This window comes from Danio rerio, chromosome 5 (genome assembly GCF_052040795.2).
Source record: "Danio rerio strain M-AB ecotype USA chromosome 5, GRCz13ab, whole genome shotgun sequence".
In the NCBI taxonomy this organism is placed as follows: domain Eukaryota; kingdom Metazoa; phylum Chordata; class Actinopteri; order Cypriniformes; family Danionidae; genus Danio; species Danio rerio.
The window spans coordinates 16,017,501-16,042,599 of NC_141025.1; the positions used below are offsets into that span (position 1 = coordinate 16,017,501).

Sequence of the window (25,099 nt, forward strand, 5' to 3'; positions counted from 1 at the left end):
TGTTTTAATGCCTAAATGTACTGTTCAAGCAAATTTAACTTTAAAAAACCCTAGTTACTATGGTAATAAGAAATGTAATTAAACATTAATCCTGATAATTTCAATTAAATGCTAATGCTTTGATGAAAGAACACAAATTAAGTGCGTTATTGTTGAACAAACCAATAATTACATAATAAAAGGTGCTACATTCTTTTGCATTTTACTTTGTTTTTATTTTATTTTCATTAACTTTTGATTTGGCTACACCGTAAAAAATGCTGGGTTCAACATAATTGTTGGATGCTGTTCAAACACAAATAAGGTTAACTTTATTTAACTTAATTGTTTTATGTGAATTTTATCTTGAATTTTAAAATAAAGTTGTCCCAAAAAAACAAAAAAAAAAAGTGTTGATGCAGCTCATTTTAAATAAGTAGTTTGAACAAGTAGCAAAATTCATTTTTTAGAGTGTTATGCTGACTTCAAAAAAATGGAAGAAAATTATAATAAATGTCCCACAGAGATTTAAAAGAAATGTTTGAGTCTATTTTGTTATGGAGTGTTTGGCCTGCTTGCTTCACTCTTATTGTGTCCTTGTATTGGAGACAGAAGTAAAGCGTTTGATTTAGAGTCAACCGTTCTGCTGTACAAACTCGGAAGATTCATAGCGTATTAGCTAGCCATTGGCTAAACAATGAAATTAAGTTCTACTGCCCCATCGTAAATCAATAATTTGCTCTAAATTTTCCTGTTTTTCTCCCTCTACACTCACACAAAATGCATACACATTGTAACACAAAGCTACATGTATGCGCTTTCCAATGCACACGCATGCTTTTGCGTTGTTGTTTCAAATGATCAATAATTTATGGTGTTGTGTAGTGAGCTGACAGGGGCAAGCCATACATTAAACACTGCAGTCAGAGAGAATCCCAGCCTCATAAATCACAGCCGGACCCTCTGAATATTACACACACACACACACACACACACACACACACACACACACACACACACACACACACACACACACACACACACACACACACACACACACACACACACACACACACACACACACACACACACACACACACACACACACACACACACATATATATATATAAACACACTAACTTATAGCTTCCATGTACACTTAAAAATATATATTTTGGGTTTCACACAAGTTGTCCCAATAGGCTGAAGTGTATTTATCATTTAATTTTAAAGAACACCACTCGGAGAGCATCCTCTGTTCAGTGTTAGCCTGTATTTATGTTTAATGTACATGAGTGCCATAAAGATTTCAGAAACTTTAACCTGGTGCCTTAAAATCAATCTGCTGTGTCTTTGATATTACATAATCACCACAGGGGTCGCAAAAAAATTTAAAGGCTGATGGCTTTTTATGTGCATGTTGTTTTTTTCATGTAACTAACACCTGTTTTTTTCTCTGTAGTTTATGGATAAAACATAGTAATTCTAGTAGTTTAATAAAAATTTATTTGATATTTAAAAATCCCTAAGCGACCCCACCAACATTGTCTCATGACCCCCTGGTGGGTCCTTACCCCCAATTATGTAAACCACTGATGTAGTATGTACACAATCTCACTAAACACTACAAAATATCTTTTCTTTGATTTTTCATTTATGTCAAATAAATTACAACTTCTCTAACAGGCCAATCCAGCACACTATAAATTAAGAACCACACTCAAATTACATTTGCTGTTTGTTCAAACTACTTAATTAAATTGAGCTAAAACTTTGTGTGTGTTCAATTCATGTAAATTTGGAAAAAACAAAAAAATAAAAAAATTAATAAAATTTAAAAAACTTAATTGCTTCAGGTTGTCCCAAAACAAATTGATTGCATGAAAACCCAGCATTTTTTACAGTGCATCCAAAATGTGCAGGTCAAGAGAAGAGGTGTGTTCATGCCTAAGTGCTCTGACATATCGTTTTCGCATGTACTGATAAAACAAGTATTAATAAAAATTGGGTCAATAATGTGTCAAAGATGGAAGAGAGCAACGATACAGGCTATATTTAGAACAAGAATTAGTAAAATAATTGTCCATTGGTTAATGTTATTATTCTATTTACTAACATACTTGTTCAACATTTACTAACGCATTATTAAAATCAAAAGATTTGCTTGTTAACATTAGTTAACACATCGCGAGTTGACAAGAACTGACATTTTATTGAAAATTTTATTTTCATTAATTAACCTTAACAAATATTAGTATGATAAATTGATTCATTGTCTGTTGTTGTTAGTGAATTCATGGACTAATGGACCGTTATTTTAATGCATTAACCAAGATAATTTAAAAACATTATTTTAATATCCTACAAACAATTAGGAATAAATTGTTGTTTATTTTTTCATTAGTTCATATAATAGTTATTAAACTTTTTCCATTTTACTAACAGTTTTGATTTAACTGTACAGTTCAAATTTTATTTCAAAAGAAGACACTTTTAAAATAAATCTATAAAGTATTTTATGGGTATATAAAATCACTTTAGTAAATTTTATTTTGAGGCATAAACAAAGATGCCTCGCTTTTTGACAAAATTGTATTCATCAAAGACGCATTGAATTGAATAGAATATTTTTTAAATACATTTTAAAATGATTAAACTGCTCTCACAATTCTGTATGATGGTATAAAACATGAGGATCCTTATTCAGCTAATAAGCATTGACCCAGAAATAACTTAATAATTAAATTAACAAATAAGTGTGCCAAAAAGAACCAACCAGTTTTTCACAGTGATGCTAGGTTTTTGGGTCCCCAAAGAATCTTTTAGCGATTTTTTTCCATAGTGTGACAGTGCAGAACATATTCTTAACCTAAAATAAAACTTTCAACATTTTGTGAAGAAAAAAAAGGCAAGCCACCACCAAGAACATCATTGCAGCTATTCAATTCTTCAGTCACTTCTTTCACAAAATGTACAAATCAAGTTCTCAGTAGCTCTCAGTTTAATAATCAGTAACCATTACTATAGATGAATTCTTCAATTTTACAATCCATAACTCTGTGAGCATATGTCATTAAATGCTTACAGAAAAGAGCATTGTCCTTATGATGTCACGGAGCAGAGGATCGTGGGACTGAGCAGGCTGAAGGTGGGTTTGATGCCAAATGCTCTATCAGTGACTAATGAAACGTTCAGTGTGGGACTAATGATCACTCAGGGAGAGTAAATAGATGGATCCACATCTCTGACTCCTAATTACAGGGCTTTCCTGTGGAGCCTCAACGGACAGAAGCATCATCAATCCACAAGCTTCATCCATGTACGAGAGGGAGGAAACTTCAGCATAAACTGTCATTAGCCAAGCAGTAGTTTCATTATGTTAATAACAATTCATTACTGATACTCTTCGTGCTGTTCAAGTTCATTACAGTTCACCCAAAAATGAATCTTTTTGCATGTTGTTCCCAAGTTCTATCTTAGGAAAATATCTTAAACTAAAACTAAACAGCAATAAGAATTATTATTATTATTATTGTTATTTTATTATTATTATTATTATTATCATTATCATCATCATCATTATTATTATTATTATTATTATTGTGTGTTTAATTAAATAATTTTATATTTAATTAATAATAATATTTTTATAATTTGTCACCTTAGAATGATAAGGTTCTATCTGACATTTTTGTCAAAATTGAGTTATTGACATGATCTTATTAAATGACAACATATTTACATTATGGGATACTTTTTTATAAGCTGTTTACATTAAGACTTTATTTGAAAAAACAAAAACAAATGTTACACACATGCTGTTTGCTATGGAATGCAAAAACTTTGAAGCTCAATATCTCAAAATTATTCAGAACGCAGATAGAATCTTATAATTCCAAGGTGACAAATTGTATTATTATATTATTAATATTTATCATTTTTAAAAGTTGGATAATATTTATATTTTATAATTTTATTATAATAATTTTAAGAGTTTCTTGAAGCATGCCATGACTATAAAACAAAACTAAATTAAAACAAATTTTAATAATCAAAATCTGAATGATTTTCAAAGGATCATGTGATATTTAAGATTTGTAAAATAGCTTCATTTTTCTCACAAACTATATGAGCTTTTAAAAATAAAGATGATGCAAGCAGTGTTGGCAGATTGGATGGCTTTGAATTTGATTGGTAAAAAATGCCATTGGTGGGTTGACAAAATTTGGGCTGTTTTGAAACTTACATTTTATATGCAACTTGTTAACAAAACAACTGTGTACTCCTGCTCGATTCAGTTAGTATGACCAGTGCATGGTGCAAACTGCAGAGGCCCACAAAAGAGGTGAGGGAAAGTTATATCATAAAACAATGACAAGCACAATTGAATAAATGACTTATTTGCATTTTTCCATAGCACAATGTGGTCTTAAGGATTCAAAAAATGAAATTTACATTTATTGTGATTCATTTTTAACATTGCCAGTCCATATTCCACATGTACATTTCCACTGTACCAAAAAGCAATCAATAAATTTCTTGCCATTTGTCTTGTTTTACAAGAAACAAAGAACGTCATGCAGGTTTGAAACAACACAAGTGCAACTGAACTGTTTAAATTCCATCATAACTAAAATTCTAACACAAACACACTTTCATGCATTTCAGCAAATGTGTGTATATGAAAGTAATGGAAAGGAAAGAGGGAAAGTGAGCATGTGTAATCCGCTGCTGCTGCTGTGCGTGTCAACTCTATAGAGCCTGTTTATGGAGCTGATGGAGTTGCACTGCGCAGTCATAGGAGGTTTAGCACAAACACACACGCACATAAACACAGGATCTGCTTTCATAAAGCCCTGTAATCCCACTTCTACGAGTGCCTGAGAAAGTCAGGCAGCTGCCACCAATAAGTAAACGTCAAAAAAAAAAAAAAGTACTGTATCTGTGAATGAGCATGTGCATGAACAGCTGTCTGGAAAACCGCTGCACACCTGCAGTTTGTGTGGTTCCCCATTCCTGATGTCTTTCTTAAACTGACTGATTTTACCAAATCTTTCATTCACAGTAGGGCCTTGTCTACCTGCATGGTTCTGCACGTATTGTTAGCTTGTCTTAGACTAGTACACAGGACTTTGATGCACTTCAGGCAGCTGGAGAAACAAGTCTGGACTGACGCCTGTGTGCTCAAGCGGCCTGGATATAGTCTGTTTGCAGTGCGTGAGCGATTAGTCCTCACCCACTAACCTAAAAAGAGCCTCTTTAATTGTCTATTGCTTTTTAAGGGTCTCTTGAAGCATGTTATAGGTTACATGCAAAGAAAACGTTTGGCTGCAAAGATAGTTTACACTGTTATTGATACCTGTGTCACATAATATAAAGAACCAAATGAAGAATTGTTGCCCAGTGGGATGACTTCATATGATATATTATTTTCTGAGGGGGAAAAAATAAAATACAAAATTCTATATAGCATGCTATATTATCTGTGATTTTTACCCCTATAATAACATGTTGTTCATATCTGCCAACAACTAATTAATAATAATTGCAATATAAAGATTTCCTGAGTGCCAAATATTAGTATAATTCCAAAAGCCTCATGTGACACTAATTACTGGAGAAATGATGCTGACAATTGAGCTATGCTTTACATGTTAAAACATATATAAATAAAAGAAACAGTTACTTTAAACGTTTCACAGTATTATGTACTGTATTGTATTTTTGATCAAACTAGTGTCTGCTTTAAAGACTTATTTCAGAAAAACGGTTCAACAAAACAATCAGGTTTTAAAGGGGAGCTATTATGCAAAAAACACTTCCATAAAGGGTTTAAGCACAGTTGTGTGACAACAGTCTGTGAATATAGTCAGCCTCTAATAGTAAAAAGGAATTAATTAAAACTGCAGATACACTGTCAGCAGGTGGTGCTGACTGTAACAGAACTGCCATTTAGATGTCTTCAGGAGAGGACTCTCATTGAACATGATTTTTCAGGCAGATCAGACATTGTGTGCCTGCGTTAGAAGTCCTTCCTCTTTGATATACTCAATGTTGATACACAAAACTTTGTCAGTCCAACGTGGACATGCTCTTTGGCAAAAACTCTAGATCTTCACAATTTCACATCACAAAGGTCTTTGAATTAAACTAATATAACATGGATTTGATCTCGTAAAATTTGTAAGAGAGTTGGTAAAACAGTGTAAAACATGTCCTCTCCTGTTGCCAGCAGGTGGTGCTATGACTGTAACTGAATGTTGGTATATAAACGTGTTCAGGTCTGGGGTCCGTTCTTCGTACGTGGATTACTCAGTTAGCTGGATTTGGATGTTGACGATTTGACACGATCCAGGATCGTTTCGTTCTTCAAAGCTGATACGAGAGTTGTTGTCGTAGCAACAGTTCTGCTAGGTCAAACCTGATCGGGAGCAGGCTCAATTCATATAAACAGGATTAGATAGGCTCAGTTCAAGCAAAGATAATACAGAAAGTATGTTCTGAATTCTGATATTTTCTTACAGTAGTAGTTATATACACTTGGGAAAATGGTACATATTTTTTTAACTATATATATATATATATATATATATATATATATATATATATATATATATATATATATATATATATATATATATTATATATATATATATATATATATATATATATATATATATATATATATAAGTTATAGTCATTAATAAAATAAATAAAGTTATAAAGTTAAGAGTTACCCTCTAAATGAAAGTAAAAAGACTGCCACCTGGTGGTGCAAAAAGAAAACTTATTGATATGAACTTTTTAGATCGCTTTAGTACAAATTGTGTATAATAGAAATGCACAATATGTGACTTTTTTTTAAAGCAATAATACATTCATGCAGTCATAAACATGTTTTGATAGTTAATATGCTGGTGATTTGATGCTTCACAAAAGTTGCAGACGCCTTTACTAATATGAAAATGCTTTTGTAAACAACCAGTTATTCTTTACACCGATTAAAAAACGGCTACTATAATAAAGAAAATATTTTCTAAATGTAGAACTAAATACATTGATTTGCATTGAAATACATGATGAATACTCTTGACACATGAAAGTGTAAAGCCTGCAGCTCACAACAAATGTGGAAGGTTATTGCGTGTCATATTTAACAAACCATTTACTGCTAATTTGATGTAATTTTGCTCACATGGATAATTGAATATTAATCAGATGATGTCATTACGCTGCTGTGCCGTCAGCCAATCGTTGCATTGCTGATCATGATTTCAAGGATCGATAGATCTGTCCTTCACAACACAAGCAGTTATCTCAGATCAGTTTATCCAGACATTCTAATCTGATTCGCGAACCTTGAAGAACCAAATTAGCGAGAGATCAGTTATCAAGATTAAAAGATCCAGGATCTGCCAAATAATCTTAGATCATTTAAGCGAGGTACGAAGAACAGACCCCAGGTCAAACATGTGAATTTTGAGGCAGATCGGACAATGCATGCTTGAGCTATAACAACGTCATGTTTCATGGCGAAACACAGTTTGTGACGCCGCCGCGGAAATGCCCTTCGACAAAAACTCTAGATCTTCGCAATTTTACATCATCAAGGCCTTTAAATAACAAAACCCAATGTTGGTGTTGATCTGATAAAATTCCTAGAAGTTCGGTAAAACGCAACACCTGGAAAAAACTTTTTTGTAAGTCTTGACATGTTTGATGTGTGTGCCAATTTTCGTATTTGTGCATTAAACGTAGCTTATATAAAATACAGATATAAAAATAAACACCACATACACTGATATCAGGGTCGAGTTGGCTGCATCCGAAATCACTTACAACTCAGTAGGAACTACATTGGAAATTGAATTTACTACTCGACTGTTAGAAAAGTACTTTCTATACAGTATGAATGTGAATAGTATGAACGGAACTCAGACGTACTACATCCACCATTTTGTCATGACCACGTGATCTACCCGTGTCAGATGTGTCACTTGAATCCCGTTCATGAATTATCTTATGAAGCATCATGGGCTAGCATAGCATCCATTGGATTCGCACTTCAGAATCCCGCCGGAAGTATTAGGTCATCCGGGTACCTATTGCATAAGTTTTTTCGAATGTTCCATACGTTTTTTCCATGAATTCGAACATACTACTCGGCTCACACACTGTTTTTAGCTATACTATATAGTATGGAATAATGCAATTTCAGACACAGCTTTGTATCCACCGTAGAAAGCATTGCACAAGCGTTCCTTGTCTAGCCATTTGATTCCAGCCTTATTTGTTTCACTCTTTATGTCTGTTTTACCACCTGCCTCAACCATTCGCCTGTTATATCGACCAATCTCTAAATTATCTACATGCGACTTTCTGTGCCTGTTTGAACCTTGCATGCCTGACCATTCTAATGAAAGCTGAAATTGAATCAACAAACATCATTACACAATGTTTCTTTTTTTATTTGAAGGGTGCCTTACTTGCCATTTCATTTCAACTACTTGAAAACGTTTTTATTACCTCAAAGCCAATCTAACTGCTATGTACTTCTCAAAGAATACAATTATAGTTGTCATTATTCCACTAAACATCCATATCAGTGTGCTAAATATGAGGAAATTATTGGTTAACCGTCTATAAAAAGGTTGATGCATCAAACACCTGTATTTGTTATAATTGTTCAATCGGCCCAAAACGAAGAATACTTGCACTTGAGAGTGTTGAGTGCTCATTAGCTATTTTGGTTTTGAAATGACTTTATAAGTAGCTTCACAGAGGTAGATTCTGGTTACAGAAAACAAAGGCGTCACCATTTTGAATTTAAATTCTTGACAGCTAATTACTGCTGGCGAGCATCCAAAAACAGCATGAATCAGTTTTTTAGGAGTCTCGGTCTCTCTCTCTTTCTGTTTGTCTCTTTCAATTTGAGACGTTCTGTACATTTCCTTGAAAATAAACACACTGCTTATTAGTTGCACATAAATCAGCTCCTTCCGAACTGACACCACACATTAGACTTCATAACCATAACCACACAAGAAGCGGATATAGCCAAAGGTGTTACACCACAAAATTACTACAATCACAGTGCAGACTACACCTCCCTCAGAGTTGCAGATAAACCTCAAGATCCTCGTTACCACTATGCGGCTTTGGCATTATTAACACAGAGCAAACAGCAAAAGCTCCACAGTTACAATTTCAAAACAGTCTAGGTGGAAGACTGGCTCAACAACCACCTGACTAATGAACAAGGGGAAAAATCTTGTCATCGACCTAAGTTGTAAGGGCAACAAATAATAACTTGACTTCTAGTTGGTCATTTGAGACAAGATGACGGCCCGTACACATCGCGAGGCTAGGCGTCTCTTCAATTTCTGCAGTTTTGCAGTATTATTCCTGCTCATTTCGGGTCTGTTCGTACAGAACAGTAGTGCCTTTACATCGTTCACCCAACAGGAGATCTTGGAAATTGGTTTGTGCATTCTGAACAGTTTTATCAGCAATCTTCGAGTCATCCCTGAGATCGCCAAAACACCCGAGGCTGAGCGCTCTGCCCAGCCGGGCGGAAGTGCTCGAAGGCGGCATCGAGACTGTAAACAATGGCAGGGAAAGCGCAGCGTGCTAAGAGCTAAGCTAAAGCTAACAGCACACCAGCTCTCTTTACCTGGAATATTTCTCACCAATCTACGGTCACTGGTGAACAAAAATGGATGAGATTTGACTGTGCATCAACCACAGCAAAAGATGATGGAACTAATGTCATGTTTTTTCCAGAAACATTCTGAACAGCGGGATACCAGACAACACTGTATCTTTAACTGAACATCACACATTCCGAGCAGAACGGCGGATGACTCCGGTAAGACCAGAGGCGGAGGATTATGTATTTATATTAACAAAGCTTGGTGCACAAACTCGGTCATCTTTGGGAGACGTTGCACTGTTAACCCGGAATTTCTAATGGTTAAATGTAGACCGTTATATCTGCCATGGGAATTCACCTCCACCATTATAACTGCAGCTTATATTCCTCCTGATGCTGATGCCAGGCTTGCTATGAATGAACTTCATGCAGCCATCAGCAAACAACATGTGTAATGACAATAAAGTTAAATCTAATCTAATCTAAAATCATTTGGAAAAGTGGCAGAAGGAAGATTTTTCTGATGAATCATCTTTTGAACTGCAGGCTGCGGATGACCTATTGGAACCCGCATGGATCCAAGATTCTTACAGAAATCAGTCAAGTTTGGTAAATGAATAATCATGGTTTGGGGTTACATTCAGTATGGGGGCATGCAAGAGATCTGCAGAGTGGATGGCAACATCAACAGTCTAAGTTATCAAGACATTTGTGCTACCCATTACATTACAAACCACTAGGGATGTAACGGTATCAGAATTTCACGGTACGGTAATACCTCGGTATCAATGTCACGGTACGGTATTTATTGAATCATTTACAAGAAAAAACAAAACTTATGAAAATACTTCAAAAAAGTGCCAAAAGTGTCTATGACATACAAATTAGCCATCTATCTGTAAGCTTTGAAACAGGAACTTCAATTTTAATAACAAAAAAAATATTAAACCATGTAAAAAAAAATAAAGTTTTTAATTTAGTATTGTTGAAAACTCATCACATTCAACATTTAATCACTCACTCACTTAGATAGAGATGGGTTTAAAGGAAAATTATCATATAAATATAATCTGGTAAAAGCTGGTATCTCTGGGCATTTACAATGTCCCCTGCAACAGAAAAAAACCTCCCATTTGGGACTGAGGTTTCTGGGACAAGAGAGATATGACTTATATGACTTATTTCTCGAGCGCCGAAAACGCTGGAGAGGCCGTTTTCATTCTGAAATGCTGCTGCTCCGTCTCAGTGTGGATGGGGAAAGACGGAGCAATCTGAAAACGGAGGCGGGGCTGCAAACGTTCGCATATCTGATTGGGGCTTTTCCTCAATATTAAGTAGCCCACACACAGTTCAGTCTCGCATCCTCTTCTTGTAAGTTAAGATTTCGCAAGTTTGATCAAGGCTGCAGTCTCCCCCTTCTTAGTTTGATATGGAAAACATACCGAGGACACGCGTAAATCTTCAAAGGGAACAGTGTACTTTATAACTTCATTCACATCACCTTGGCTACGTTGTTTCACTTTCTCAACAATAAAATGTAAACACGATTTAAGGAACTGCATATTTCCTTTTTAATATTAGAAAACTTAACAGACAGCAGAAATGTTGAGGTGCCGTGCTGCATGAGCCTCATCTTCACTGTGTGGATATTTATAACAAAACGGAGCCTATAACAACTAACGTTACCTCCTTTCAATTTCAGTGTAAATACCAAACGCACCCTCTCTTTTGCTGAATATCAGTTTTAATAATCGACAATTATAAAAGTATAACATACCATAAGTTTATACATTGTAGGAAATAAAGGCAAGCGATCAGTCAATGTACCTGTATTAATCATTAACTTATCTTTGCGCTTAACCAAAACATGTTACCCGTGAACAAGTAACTTAATAGATTCCAATGACCAAAGTCAGGGAATTGGCCTATGTCGTTAGATAAAGACAACAACATGAATGAAATATCACGTTTAGCAAATATAGTGAGATTAGATCCAGCGGGAGATGCTTGATGAGCAGTCCGACAAGCAGAGCTCTCATCTGGGTAGAAATGCTACCCAGCGCTTGCCCGAGAGTGTCTGTGGTCACATGATGTGCGTTTTCAGCGTTTTGGTGTGGACGGAGAGCAGTTCAGAAACGCTGGGTAAAACGCGAGTGTGGACGCGGATCGTTTTCATTCTACAACGCCGTTTTAAAACTAAAACGCACTAGTGTAAACGGGGCCTTAGAGTTTTACAGCTCTTTTTGATCCCCGCTTCTAGCAGCACACTCCATTTCCGCATTACTGGATCTGTAGCGACAACAGACCGCAAGGGATGATGGGAATTGTAGTTTTCGCTACCTCCCGTTCGCTTCATTCGCCTGAGCAAATTTTCTCAGAAGACCTATAGTTTTACCGAGTCATGCGACTTCGGTAATATCGAAAAAAATTAATATTGCGGTATAACGGTATTTACAATACCGTTACATCCTTACAAACCACCAGAGAGGGCAAATTCTTCAGCGGGAAAGCGCTTCTTCTCATACTTCAGCCTTTACATCAAAGTTCCTAAAAGTAAAGAAGGTCAAGGTGCTCCAGGACTGGCCAACCCAGTCACAGGATATGAACATTATTGAGCATGTCTGGGGTAAGATGGAAGAAGAGACATGGAAGATAAATGCATAGAATATTGATGAACTCTGGGAAGAATGCTTTTTTTGCCATTCCAGATGACTATATCTTTAAGTTGCAAAGATCTTCCAAGCTCATGGAAGTCACACACAATATTAATTCTTTTTTCCACTGCACCATGACTTTATATTCTATACTGTGCATTATATCTGTTAAGTGACAAGACTTTTGTCTAAACAAAGTGAGACCTTACTGTCCTGATTAAATAATTAAAAACAATAAGTAAATCAAGGCATGATCATATTTTATTTTGGTAAAATAAGCATAATCTAGAGGCCTTTGCCTTTCATATAAAACACTTCTGACACCAAATGATCAACTAGAAATCAAGTTATTATTTGTTGTTTTCAAAACAAAACTTTTGTCAGGTTGTGTGTATATGGATCTTTGTCGTATGTCTATACATCTATTTAATTATTTATTTTTTGTGCGCATTCATTTTTAAAAGTAGCATTTGTGAAAATAAAATCTGACATATTTGTATAAAAAATAAACACTTCTGACAAGTAGCAGTAATAAAAATAAGTGATCATCCTAAATTGTACTATAAATTAAGTTGTAAATTGAACAAAAATTAGAAAGGCAGACAGACAGACAGACAGACAAATAGATAGACAGACAGACATAGACAACACCATACAGATTGATAGCACAACAGACTGAAAACAATAAACAGTTTGATAGATAGTGAAACGGATATATAAATAGACAAATATGCTTATGGCTTGCTTGACGAGAAAAACATGCGAAATGAAAATGGTTGCAGTTTGCTGTATCAGTTCATCTGAGGCCAGAAACCAGACTGGCTGAATAGCTTTCTTTGTTGATACTAAGACTCGAAGTCGGTCATTTGCATGCAATGATAAATGTTGTTTACTTTGGGCATACACACCACTGAGATGACAGGTAAGCGGAATGAAAATGATATACGGATGTGCTCAGCTGATTACAAGCCACACACATTCAAACACACATGGAGAAGTGGAGATTTCACACTCAGAAGGGAATTGTAGTTGTATTCCAATGCTCGCTGTTAAACATTCAATTACCAATTTACATACAGTTGAAGTCATAATTATTAGCCCTCCTGTGATTTGTTTTTCTTTTTCAAGTATTTCACAAATTAGGTTTAACAGAGCAATGTTTTTTTCACATTATTTATTTATTTATTTTTCTTCTGGAGAAAGGCCCAATCCCAATTCTACCACTTAGGGCTTAAAGCAGGGGTCTCAAACTCGCGGCCCGCGGGCCATTTGCGGCCCTCAGTGCAATATTTTGTAGCCCGCGCCGACCGCTGTACTCTGACAGAATTAGCGGAGCGGGGAGAGAGAGCGCTCCCCGCTCCGCTGATTCTATCCGTACACAGCGCGCTTGTCACTCAATGCGCGTTGTCGCGCGCGTTCTGATCAGCTGTGTTGTCGCGCGCGTACTCAAGAGCGGTTTTATCGCGCGCCTACTGAAGGGCGGGACCGAGGGTGTGTCGCGTCGCGGGGGCACTTTTGATCATTTTGGAAGGGCACTTTCTATGCAAGACTAAAAAGGGCATGTGCTCTGCACAGGTTGAGCCCTATGTGTGCACGTGCCTGCCCTGCATCTTATTATAGGTAGATACAGACTGGTACAGACTGATGTGACTGGAGTGGGGTGGAGGTGTTTTATTTATACATATATACGCCTTTTTTTTAGGTGAGGGAATGGAAGTTTTGGGTGAGTTCCCCCACTTTTTTCCCTAGGACTTCAATTAGTCAAAGTACAGGTCTAGACTTAATGATGATCATCTTCAAGCCATACTGAGGGTCTCAACTGCTTCCGCTCTAAAGCCAAATGTGGTTCAGATTTGTGAGAAGCGCTGTCAAGTCTCTGGCAGCAAGAAGTAGGCAAAAGATGCAATGTTCAGAAGAATTGTTCATAATCTTCACTCAATGTTCTATTAATGTTCAGGACACTTCATGTTCAGAAGACATAATTAAAACTGTTAATAATGACATTTGAGGACTTTTTTTGGCTTAGAGGAAGGGCTAGATAGCCCCTGAAACAGAGATTTTTCAACTAAGGTGTACAAACACCTACAATGACAGCATGGCTGCACACGAAAGTAAGAAGATTCACAAATTACAGTAGTATTTTCTGTAATTATTAAGAATTTTCACAGCAAACAAGCATATGTTTTACCGTCATGTTTAAATAAAAAAAAATAAAAATAAAAAATGTGTTTAAAAAAAAAAACAACTAAATTTCGCTATCTATAATCCCTAATAAATGCTCCTGTATAGTAGTCCCACAACATACTTTCACATCTGTCACTCGATGATACTCGAATACTCCGTCAGAATAGTCTAGTGGCTGGGAATGACTTTTTTACAGTGTCTGATATAAAGTTTATGCTGTTTTCTTGTGTTTACATTGATAAATATGGACTCGGTGTAAATGCACAGTAAAGTTACAAGCTTGACAAATTATATCCTTATGAAAACATAATATCATTTCCTTCGGTGATGTCCAGAAGATAAATACCAAAAAAAAAACGCAACTGGAATAACTACAGCAGTCACGATCATCATATGATGCAAGAGATCACGATGATAAATGATGACGTGTGCAGGTGTTGTAGTGCTGTCCCATTTCTTAGGGGTAAATTTTAAAGCCCTTCTCCTTCACACTCTGTTTCAAGGGTCAAAGGAAAAGGGAAGAGGAAGAGGTACAAAAATAGATTTGGGATTAAGGCAAAGTCTGATGTGTTTTATTTAGGCTAAGATAAAACCATTTTTTTTTTTACATTTTAAGGTCAATATTATTAGCACACTTAAGCAATATTTATTTTCGATTGTTTACAGAACAAAATATCAAGTAAAAATTTACAGTGAAAAATATCAAGTAAAAATAATATGTATCATCATGGCAAAGATAAGAGAAATTGATTATTAGAAATTAGTTATTAAAATTATTATGTTTAGAAACGTCTAAAAAAAATTACGGTAAACAAATACTGTAAAATATATAAAGGGGGGCTAATAATTCTTTAATTGTACTATATGTAAGCTAAATAAAGTGTGTGATATTCATCGACTTATGGCTTATCAATAGCCTGAGTCTCTGTAAACAGTGTGCATAAAAAGAACCGTCCTTGTACATATTAGCTATATAGACACACAAAAGGAATCATTTAAAACCTGCCACCCCATTTAAAAGTATCTCATCCATTTTTCTCTTTAAGTAGACCTGGAAAGGCAGTTATGGGATGTGGGTCACTGAAATCACACAGTGACTCAGTCAGCACACTTGGGGGACGCCCTGCATAATCTTTACCCCCCTCCTCTTGCACTAGGATTGGAGTATGAGGGTTCAGCGCCCTTCTCATTTCAAAGTGTAAAATGGCAAGGTGTGTGTATATTTGTTTCTCTATAATGCAACATAAAATGGTTATTCTTGGAATGGAATGCATGCATAGAATTGTTGACAGATAGGGGTTTATCAATGGCTGATGGCGATATCTTAGAAACCATGGTGGCTGATATTAAGCCGATATAATTTGCTTAATGTTTATTCATAAATACATTTGATCATAATAAAAGTACCATCTCAAGCAGAAAAAAAAATATTGGCTTAATATCTAAATTAATATCTTAACTGTATGCATATTCATAACAAAACAGAACATAACTGCCTCTTTTCATTTTCAATGAAAAATATGAAACAACCCTATCTCTTTTGCTGAATGTAAGTTTTAACAATCAATTTTGCTATTCTTAAAGTAGAACGCACAATAAATGTATTCAATAAAAGGCAAGCACTCAGTAAAATATGTAGAATTAGTGTACGTGGTTACATAAATTAATATATATTAACTTAAAGGTTCAGGACACCCCGGAGAACTTTTTTTTTTATATTAACAGATGTGTGTGTGTGTGTTGAGCATCAGTTAAGACAATGTTAGCACCTGTCAGCTTTAATTGTGGGGGAAACTGGATAATTTTGAGCTTTTGTCAGCTAATTTCAGCTTCCGGGTTTAAAATGATTTTTGGGGAGGGATCAAAATTGGCGACGTAGCGCAGAACTGCAAGTGCAATGATGACGCGTCGGTTTCTCATTATTATTCATAGTGGAGTTTTCTTATCCTATGAGAAGAGCCGGCTGCTTAATTATTCATGAGACCTGCCAGACCTGCCAGTGTCAAGCCCGAGCTAAGAGACACAGAAACCACGGCACAGTATTTAGCCGTTCATGAAGGCTCATATGCGTTTGTTTCCATCATCCACGGGGTTTGTTGCATGTTTTCTCCCGCGATCTTGTCAGGGCGATCATACAGCAAAGCTGTGTGTGTGCTGCTAGCATTTTTGTCGGGAGAGCAGTACGAGAATTAGAGAATGGCGGACGCTGTCTTTTATCAGGAGTTCGTTCACATTCAGACACATCGCCGTGCTGCTGTGTTTGCCTAAATCCTCCAGATTACCAGCAGGGCTAATGGTTAAAATAGACGGGTCAGGAGACCTGCTGCACTGAGTCTGCTGGATACGGGGATTGAGGGAGAAGTCCTCATTTATAGTGTTTACATGAACACACATCTTTATAATGATATAAATTGTGGTTTTGTGTATATGAAATTACGAATAACAAATGCAGCAGGGCATTAAATCACTGTTCATTTCTTTGCATTTTAACTTTGTAAACTATAAACTCATGCGTCTTCTCTTTGTGTCTCATTTTGTGAGCTAACTGACAACAGCAGTTACTCGCTCCCCTTCTCCCCTGCTGGCCACGCCCACTACTGCCCGATGCTCGCGGAGCTCCACGCCCATTAATCATGCATCTTTTGAAAAAATTCTGAAGTAGACTTTAACCGAAAGAGGGGGGTGTCATGGCCCTTTAAGTTTGCACTCAGCCAAAACAAGTTTCATAAGAACAAGCAACTAACAGATTCAAAAGACCAAAGTGTCGATAGATATAGACAACAAGATGAATTAAACTTTTTAGAAATGCTAGATAAAACGCCAGTGTGTTTCCTGCAATTACGCTGCGCCTCCCTTCCATTTCATCTCTTTCTGACTCTCGACTATTTTGACAAATACACACTGATGCACGCTCACACAGAGCCCAAAATAGGAGCTTGTGATTGGTTCAACCCAATATCAATAAAGATAAGAACCAATGGGCTGCAGACTATGGTACATGGGCCAGTCTGTCTGAAAAAAAAACATCTTTCTTTCATAGTCACATCATTGTCAATTAATTAGGCAGAAAAAACAATAGGCTGTTAAGAGTTTTATGAGCCAATCAGATCATAAGAAGATAATTAGCCTGGCCCAAAAAGTATGTCAGCCCAGCGGGAAACTGCCTTGTCTGCCAGATGGGCAGTCCGTTCCTGGATACCACTTACAATTTGCTGCACACTATATCTTTCAAATGGCAAAACTATTTCAAAACTGTAACTTTATATCTCAGAATTTTGAGTTTAAATCTCACAATTCTGACTTAATGACTCCAGTTATTAATAATTACCTGTTTAAGAGAGAAATGGGCTTCCATAGTTTTTCTCTGCTGTTGGAAATGCTGCAGGGTTTGACAGACAATTGACAATGTATCCATATCTGTTGTCAATGTTCTGTATGCTATGCGTCACGTTAAAATAAATTAAAATTTTGAAATGCAATATTTAATCTTTCAGGCACAAAATAGATACTTAAATTACATTTCGCCATTAAATGATGATTTAACATAGATCTTATTTGGTGTACAGATAATATTTGGTTAAAGAGCAGCAATTGTCAGTTGGGAAAGTTAACTGAAATGAGGATCGCTAATTGGCATAACGAATGATTCAGTGGGTACACAAGTTGAATTTAAAACGAACAGAATTTTTAAAGAAATTACTCATTTTATTAACTTTAAATGTTAAACAAAAAAGATTCTAGACTGTTTCTAAATTAATAAACCTTTTTTGTCTTTTTACATAATCATATAATCTAGTTATTTAGAAAGTCTTTTTTTTCGTTGTTTTGTTTTGTGATATTAAGTAATTGTCTTTGTGATATTAAGATATTCTATACTTCAATATATTTGATGTTCTTATTTGAATTTATTTTTCTTAAATTACATCTCATGCTTAGATGCCAGTGTATTTGATATGTCCTTTACATAAAAATGTAAAAAGTCCAAATCAAACACACTAAGACAGATAAAAGAACAGAATAATAAAGAAAAAGAGGCAAACAGGCAGACAGAATGATATATAAATGATGGGAAGAATGAAAGGAAGAAAGACCAGAGACTTGAGCCTATGGTGTACAATACACCATAACCTTGAATTTGAATTAAACATGAATTGAACATAAAACAATCAATTTGTTCCCCCAAAAGTGTAAGAATTGTTGATCCAGCTCATTTTAAATAAGCAGTCTGAACAAGCAGCAAAAACGATTCGCTTTGGGTCTTGTCCATCTAGTGAACACACTCAATCTCTCTCGCCCTCTCTCACTTTAGCGCATCTCTGAGCTGTGAGCAGAAATAATATTAAGATTTCCTGTTTCCCACAGTGGTGCAGTGGCTACAAAAACGCAACCGAGCTGCCAGTCAGGGAGCCGTGAAGGCCTTCTTTAACGTCACTTCAGCCCAACACACACATATAAAAATGCTTGACGAGACAAACCCCTCCATCTCTTCACAATATAGAGATTAATCACAAATCTTCTGAAACATCAGACATGAAACTGCTTACAGACCACAGACACAGAGTATAAGAGCCATTTAAAGCTGCATTTACACTGTCAGAATCCCAGTAATTATGAGAAGTCAAATGAGAGATGTTCATGATATGAACTGGAAGAATACTATGGCCATTTCCACACTAATACGATTTAATTTTAAAATGCATATTTTTGTCTCCGTTTTGCCCTCCTATCCACACTGAGATGCGTTTTTAAGAAACAAAAACATATCTCTGTGAAAACACTCTCCAAAGTGTATAAATTTGAAAATGCCTGTGTCGTAGTGTGGACTGTGAAAATGGAGGCTTTCGAAAACAATGACGCATTTTTGTCATGTGACACAGTCATGTTACTAATACAGCAAAAATGGTGGACCACGTCTTGCAGCATTTGTTTTGGATACTCTCAACTGTACTAGTCTTCCATGGCCGTTTTTTTCCAGAATATACCGTTAATCTGTAATTAAGCCTTATGGCCTTTAATTTCATTGTGATTATGAGTTTAGTGATGTTGTCCCTACGGTGAGGGTGAGCAGCATGATCAGCAGGATATTGTCCTTTAAAGCGGTCCTATATTTCGTCGTATTTGTTTTGGCACGTCTACCAGTCTATATTTTCACTCTTTTTTGCAATTTCGTTTTCATGTGTTACTCGAAGTAGCAACTCTACCTCATTGTCAGTCCATTTAAAAAAGCTCTTCGCTTTTCCTCAACATTTTACCACGACGTTTCAAAGAGCCGGAGAGAAAATAAACGTCAGGCAGAAATGACGCGTGTCGAATCGTCTTACGTTTCACGCACACAATACAGGGTGAAAGCGTTTTTAGTCGTATAAATGTGGATGTCAAAGTTTTGGAAAATGAATGAACATGACAGCGTGGACGTAAATGGTTTTTAAACAAAAACTCAGTTTTCAAATTTACCGGATTAGTATAGACATGGCCTATAATTACTACATTAGGGGAAAAAAATATTCATTGAATTTACTCGATTTTTTAAGGTAACTGGTTTTAAACAATTTATATTGGCTAAATTTAAACACACACATTATGTTGAACAGCACAAAAATTTATTTGGTTGGTTAAATTCAGCCCTTATAAATTGTTTGCAACTAATTACTTTAAAAAATGTGGTAAATCAAATGATTATTTTTCAATGTACATAGTACATCATATTAATGTCCAAAAGAAAGAAAGAAAGAAAGAAAGAAAGAAAGAAAGAAAGAAAGAAAGAATAGTCCAAAGCTCTAAATTACAATAATTCCAACAGACATAAACTCGCATCTCAACAAAGAAAATATTTTTAGTGATAATGTAAAAGATCAGGACAGACCAGTACAGTACACTACAGTGCAGTAAAAGTAAGCTGTCTCTGAAAAAGTAAGCTGTCAAAATAATTTCTGACCAATCAGGGATCCTGCTTTTACAACAGCAACGAAAAGCTTGGGATTTTACAATGTATGCTAACTACGGAAAACTAATAACTACTTTTTTACATTATGATTTTTATTTTGTTTTATTTTTATGTTTGTATTTATATTTTTACCAGTTTGTGGTCAGTAAGTTTTTTTGATAATTATTATTCTCTTGTTGCCGTCTTTAAAATGAATTGGAATGATCAATTTGCTCTTCAGTGTTTGGACAATCAGCAGTGAAATTTAACTTGAATGAACCAGCAGTGCTTTCCATAAGTTTGAAATACACTTGTGGTGGTAACAGAGTTGAAACACCATTTACCCACACCACATTAATAACTACTATATGCAACAAACAAAACAATTCAATTTTTAGCAATACTTGTATTTATGATGACACTGTTATACAGTGTTTCTTTCTAATTGGTTAAAGTAAGCAAAAATAATATTGAAATAAAAAAAATCCACTATTTCTCTTTTATACTACTCAGGAGCCATGTGCACCCACTGACAAGTCAAATCTGCTTCTCTCTCTTTCAAGTTCAAAGCAAACTTAAATGCCAATACATTTTAGACTTAAAATAGCCTATGTAAAATAGTCTAATGACATCATTAAATTAATAAAATTTACAGCAAATGAAAAATAAATGATAGAAAAAGGAATTACAGACAATATCTCAAAAAAATTTATAATAATTACAAGATTAAAATGTGAAGATTGTTTAAATAAGGCAAATGCACTGCAATGAAATAAAACTAAATTATTAAATTTAAATATTGCAATGATTTTTAATGATCATGTGACACTGAAGACAAAAGGAATGATACAAAAAATGTTGGTTTTTAAAAACATTCAAAAGTTTGGATCTATATTTTTGTATAGCCTACTAGGCGATGATGATGATACCTTGCCTATCAAATGTGGACATACATGAAGAAAAGAAGGAGAAGATTTGAGGAAAAAGTGAAAAGCACACATCAGAGTTTCTCACATGAATGCAGAGGTTTAGTAGCCTCCAGTGAATCTAGACCCTGGGTGGGCTGTCTTACCCTCTCCCTAAGGTCCTATTCTCCAGAAACAACCTCAGAGAGAGAGAGAGAGAGAGAGAGAGAGAGAGAGAGAGAGAGAGAGAGAGAGAGAGGGAGAGGGAGAGGGAGAGGGAGAGAGAGAGAGAGAGAGAGAGAGAGAGAGAGAGAGAGAGAGAGAGAGAGAGAGAAAGAGAAAGAGAGATGGCAGATTCTTTAAGCAGAACACAGTGGCCAGACGCTGGTCCTCCAGCTCACCTCCTGGCATTCCTCTCAGCTGTCCCGCTTATTATTGGAGAAAATTTATGGGGTCATTCATTTAACTGGATTTAAATGACATCGGTTCTGGTTGAGGAAGCTTCATGCAAACTCCAGGATCATGTGGGCTAGAGAAAACAGTCCACCATATAAATCAGCAGGAGGGAGAGAGAGTGTAAAAAATACAGAGAAAGAGAGAAAGAAATACAAAAGGACACTACCCAGCTATTTCATCCCATTCCAGTATCACTTCTGTTAAATTTGAAATTACTTGTATTATTATTTGAAAAAACTATTATTATTTTTCTTATTATCATTATATTATTATCCCTTTTAAACCTAATAAAAAAAATGTAACATAGTCAAATATTTCATAAAGGTTGTTCAGCAATTTCATTATACAAAAACCACAAACATTTTCTTAGTCCAAAAACAGATATATCTCAAGCTGGACTATCGGATAAATGCCATAATTGCAGAAAGATAACTGTGAAAAAAAAAATCCACGTATTGCTGCAGCCATTTCAGTATCAAAAATATAATAATTAATATATGCTTTACTGGATCTGACAGCAACATAGCAACACACAAGCATGAGCAATAATGCTTTCATCTATGTCTGTAACATGTTGTTTTGTATCTATGTTTGCAACACACATTAGTTTCAGATTGCATTCCAGCAGCATCCATCTATTATATTAATATGCTAAACTGTTTCCCAGTTATATGAGTAAGCATAAGTTTCAATGCTTGAATCTAATACACCTCTTAAAACATCAAAGAAAGGATTAAAACATTGTGAGAAAAGGCAAATTAAGAATGCTATTATTCTATATATTACTGAGGTCATTCATCGATTTAATGTTTTGTTTTTATAAAGAAGTCTCTTTATATGAAATTTTTTCATATATTTTAAAATGTAGTTTATCTCTGTGATGACAACACTTTGTCACATAGTCTTTCAGAAACCATTGCAATATGTTGTTCAAGAGATCAAGTAACAATTATGTTAGATCTTAATGTCAAAAACATTTGTGTGTCTATAGATTTGTTTTCTTTACTGTTATTTTTTTTTCAATAGAAAATGTCCTCCTAAACAAATAAATCTAATTCCTTACACCCTTATACCAAACAGGTTCACATTGGTTTCTTAAGGGGTACACTTTTGTACCTTTAAGAAACCATGAGGTACATGTTTGTACTTGCAAGTATGTGGACCTAATATTAACAAAAGTTTACAGTTTGACAAGGTACAGCCCCAGTGCAGCGACCAGTTATGTACCTTTATGAGAGCGAATTTCCTCTACTAATTTACTCATTAACAAAATAAATAAACTAATTTAAAAAGGAGAAGAAAGTTTATAATTCGATAACCAAAATAATCTACAGAGAAAGTTTACAAGCTAGGTTGGTTTGGAACCTAGTTTGGGTTCCAGAAATACCCAATGTCAATTAAACAGGGATGTTCTATGCTTGCAAGAAATTAGGCACACGTGGTCATGGGGAACTTCTTTAGTCATAGACAACCATTTTTTTTCCAAATTAAATATTTGTGGTGGGGGGCTAACATCAGCCACAGTTAGCCTCCATTCATGAAAGTGTTTTGTTAAAAAATAACGTACAATAATAAATACTAAACACTTTTTCCGAATACGTAACGTATAGTAATATATACGTATAGTAATACGTATAGTAAATAACTGCCAACTAACTGTTTGCATTTGACACTACAAAATTAGCTTATAATTGCTAACGTTTGCTAGCAATTAAACTGGCAAACTGAAAACTACAATAGATGAAACTTACCTGCACTCGAAGCCTTGCACGGGTAAGCAGACTCAGCACATCTGACGAGTTCTTGGAGAGCTTTCATTTTCCATCTTTGATCATTCTGGACTGCTTTCTGGCCCAATCCTAGAGTCCTTCGGTTTGAAATCGTTTAGCGGAGGCGCGCGCACGCGGACATGAGGCAAATGTTTGCGTTGCCAATGGTAATAAATTTATTTTAAAAAATCATGATAAGCAAGTGACATAACATTAATATTAATAAAAAAAAACAATAACTATAGAACCTGATCTCACGAGGAAACGTAATACGTATACGTTTTCGAATTCAGTCGTACGAAAAAACAATTAAAAAAAAAAGAGGCGTGGCACTCAACCCCACCCCTTAAACCTAACCGTTATTGCGGGATGAGCAAATCAACTGAAATGTAGGAATGCACAGCATGGCGAAACATCACATTAAAGGGCCTTTCTTTTACAAACTTGATCATAAATAAAAAAAATATAAAAAAATACAGCGATAAAAGAGGTTAAAACAGCTTTCAACTGCTGACAGTCAGAATTACATGATGCAGGATAGACAATAGCCCCTTTCACACAGTGATACCGGTAAATATCCGGAAAATTTCCGGAACGACTTTACCGGTATATTCAAAAAAGCGCTGTTCACACAGGCGAGGACGTTACGGAAATTTTCCGGAAAAGAGCATTCACACATCCATTCCAAAATACGGTAAATTCTGACATCATTCACTACAAATGAGCTTTAAACGGCCGCGCTTGTATTTGTAAACATTTGACTAAATTACAAACTCTTTTGATGATCAATATTGTAAACAACTTTCACTGGATCATAATCGCATGTCGAGATGTTCATAATATGTGCGTGTGCTGACGCTCACAGGTTGTTTCATGGGCACACGCAAAGCTTGAAGGTAAACAAACAACGGCTTATCATAAGCATCTTATCGATGATTATTTGCACAGTTGGCATTAAGAAGAACATATAAACGGGATCTGACTAACTTCTAGCAGCTAAATGTGTCTGGAAAAATATTCAAAGGCTTTTATTCTCACACACCGCGCGGACGTAAATGCGTCTGACTGTTGTGATTGGCTAAAGCAGAAGTCTTACGTCAGCACGTTCTAGACGTGCACGAGCTTATTCCGGAAATCTTCCTTCTGCGTTCACACAGCGCAGCATTCCGGCAAATTGCCGGTAATGTTACAACTTCTCTTTGCGGAAAATAGCCAGAACGAATTTACCGGTATTTTCAAAAAGGACCTGTTCACACATACAACCTTTCCGGAAAATTGCCGGCAATTTTCCGGAAAGGTCTGTATGTGTGAAAGGGGCTAATCTTAAAGAGATAGTTCACCCAAAATTTAAAATTGTCGTCGTTTACTCACCCTTTACCTATTCCAAAACTGTTTGTTTCTTTCTTCTGTTAAACACAAAGGGCAATTTATTTCAAGAAAGCTCCCAGTAACTTCCATACATAATTTTTTTTTTGGAAGTCAACGTATAGCTAACTAGTATATAGGCCTGTAGCCCGGAGAGTTCGGGTCTAGCTGTGTAAGAAAAGATCTTTCACTACTGTATTGTTTTTAAATAA

The 25,099-nt window shown here is 35.6% G+C and overlaps 1 protein-coding gene across 6 annotated transcripts in view; it reads right to left on the reverse strand.

The window, feature by feature from the left end:
- Positions 1-24,061, reverse strand: part of sema4c (sema domain, immunoglobulin domain (Ig), transmembrane domain (TM) and short cytoplasmic domain, (semaphorin) 4C) — a 665,691-nt gene extending 641,630 nt beyond the window's left edge. For 5 of the 6 annotated variants that reach the window (XM_087252268.1, XM_087252265.1, XM_087252269.1 and 2 more), the window contains exon 1: positions 23,505-24,061. The gene's annotated coding sequence lies outside the window, so the exon portion shown is untranslated. Of the gene's footprint in view, positions 1-21,698; positions 21,827-23,504 lie in introns of all 6 variants that reach the window. The other variant, XM_087252270.1, reaches the window with a different exon arrangement.
- Between the last annotated feature and the right edge of the window lie 1,038 nt (positions 24,062-25,099).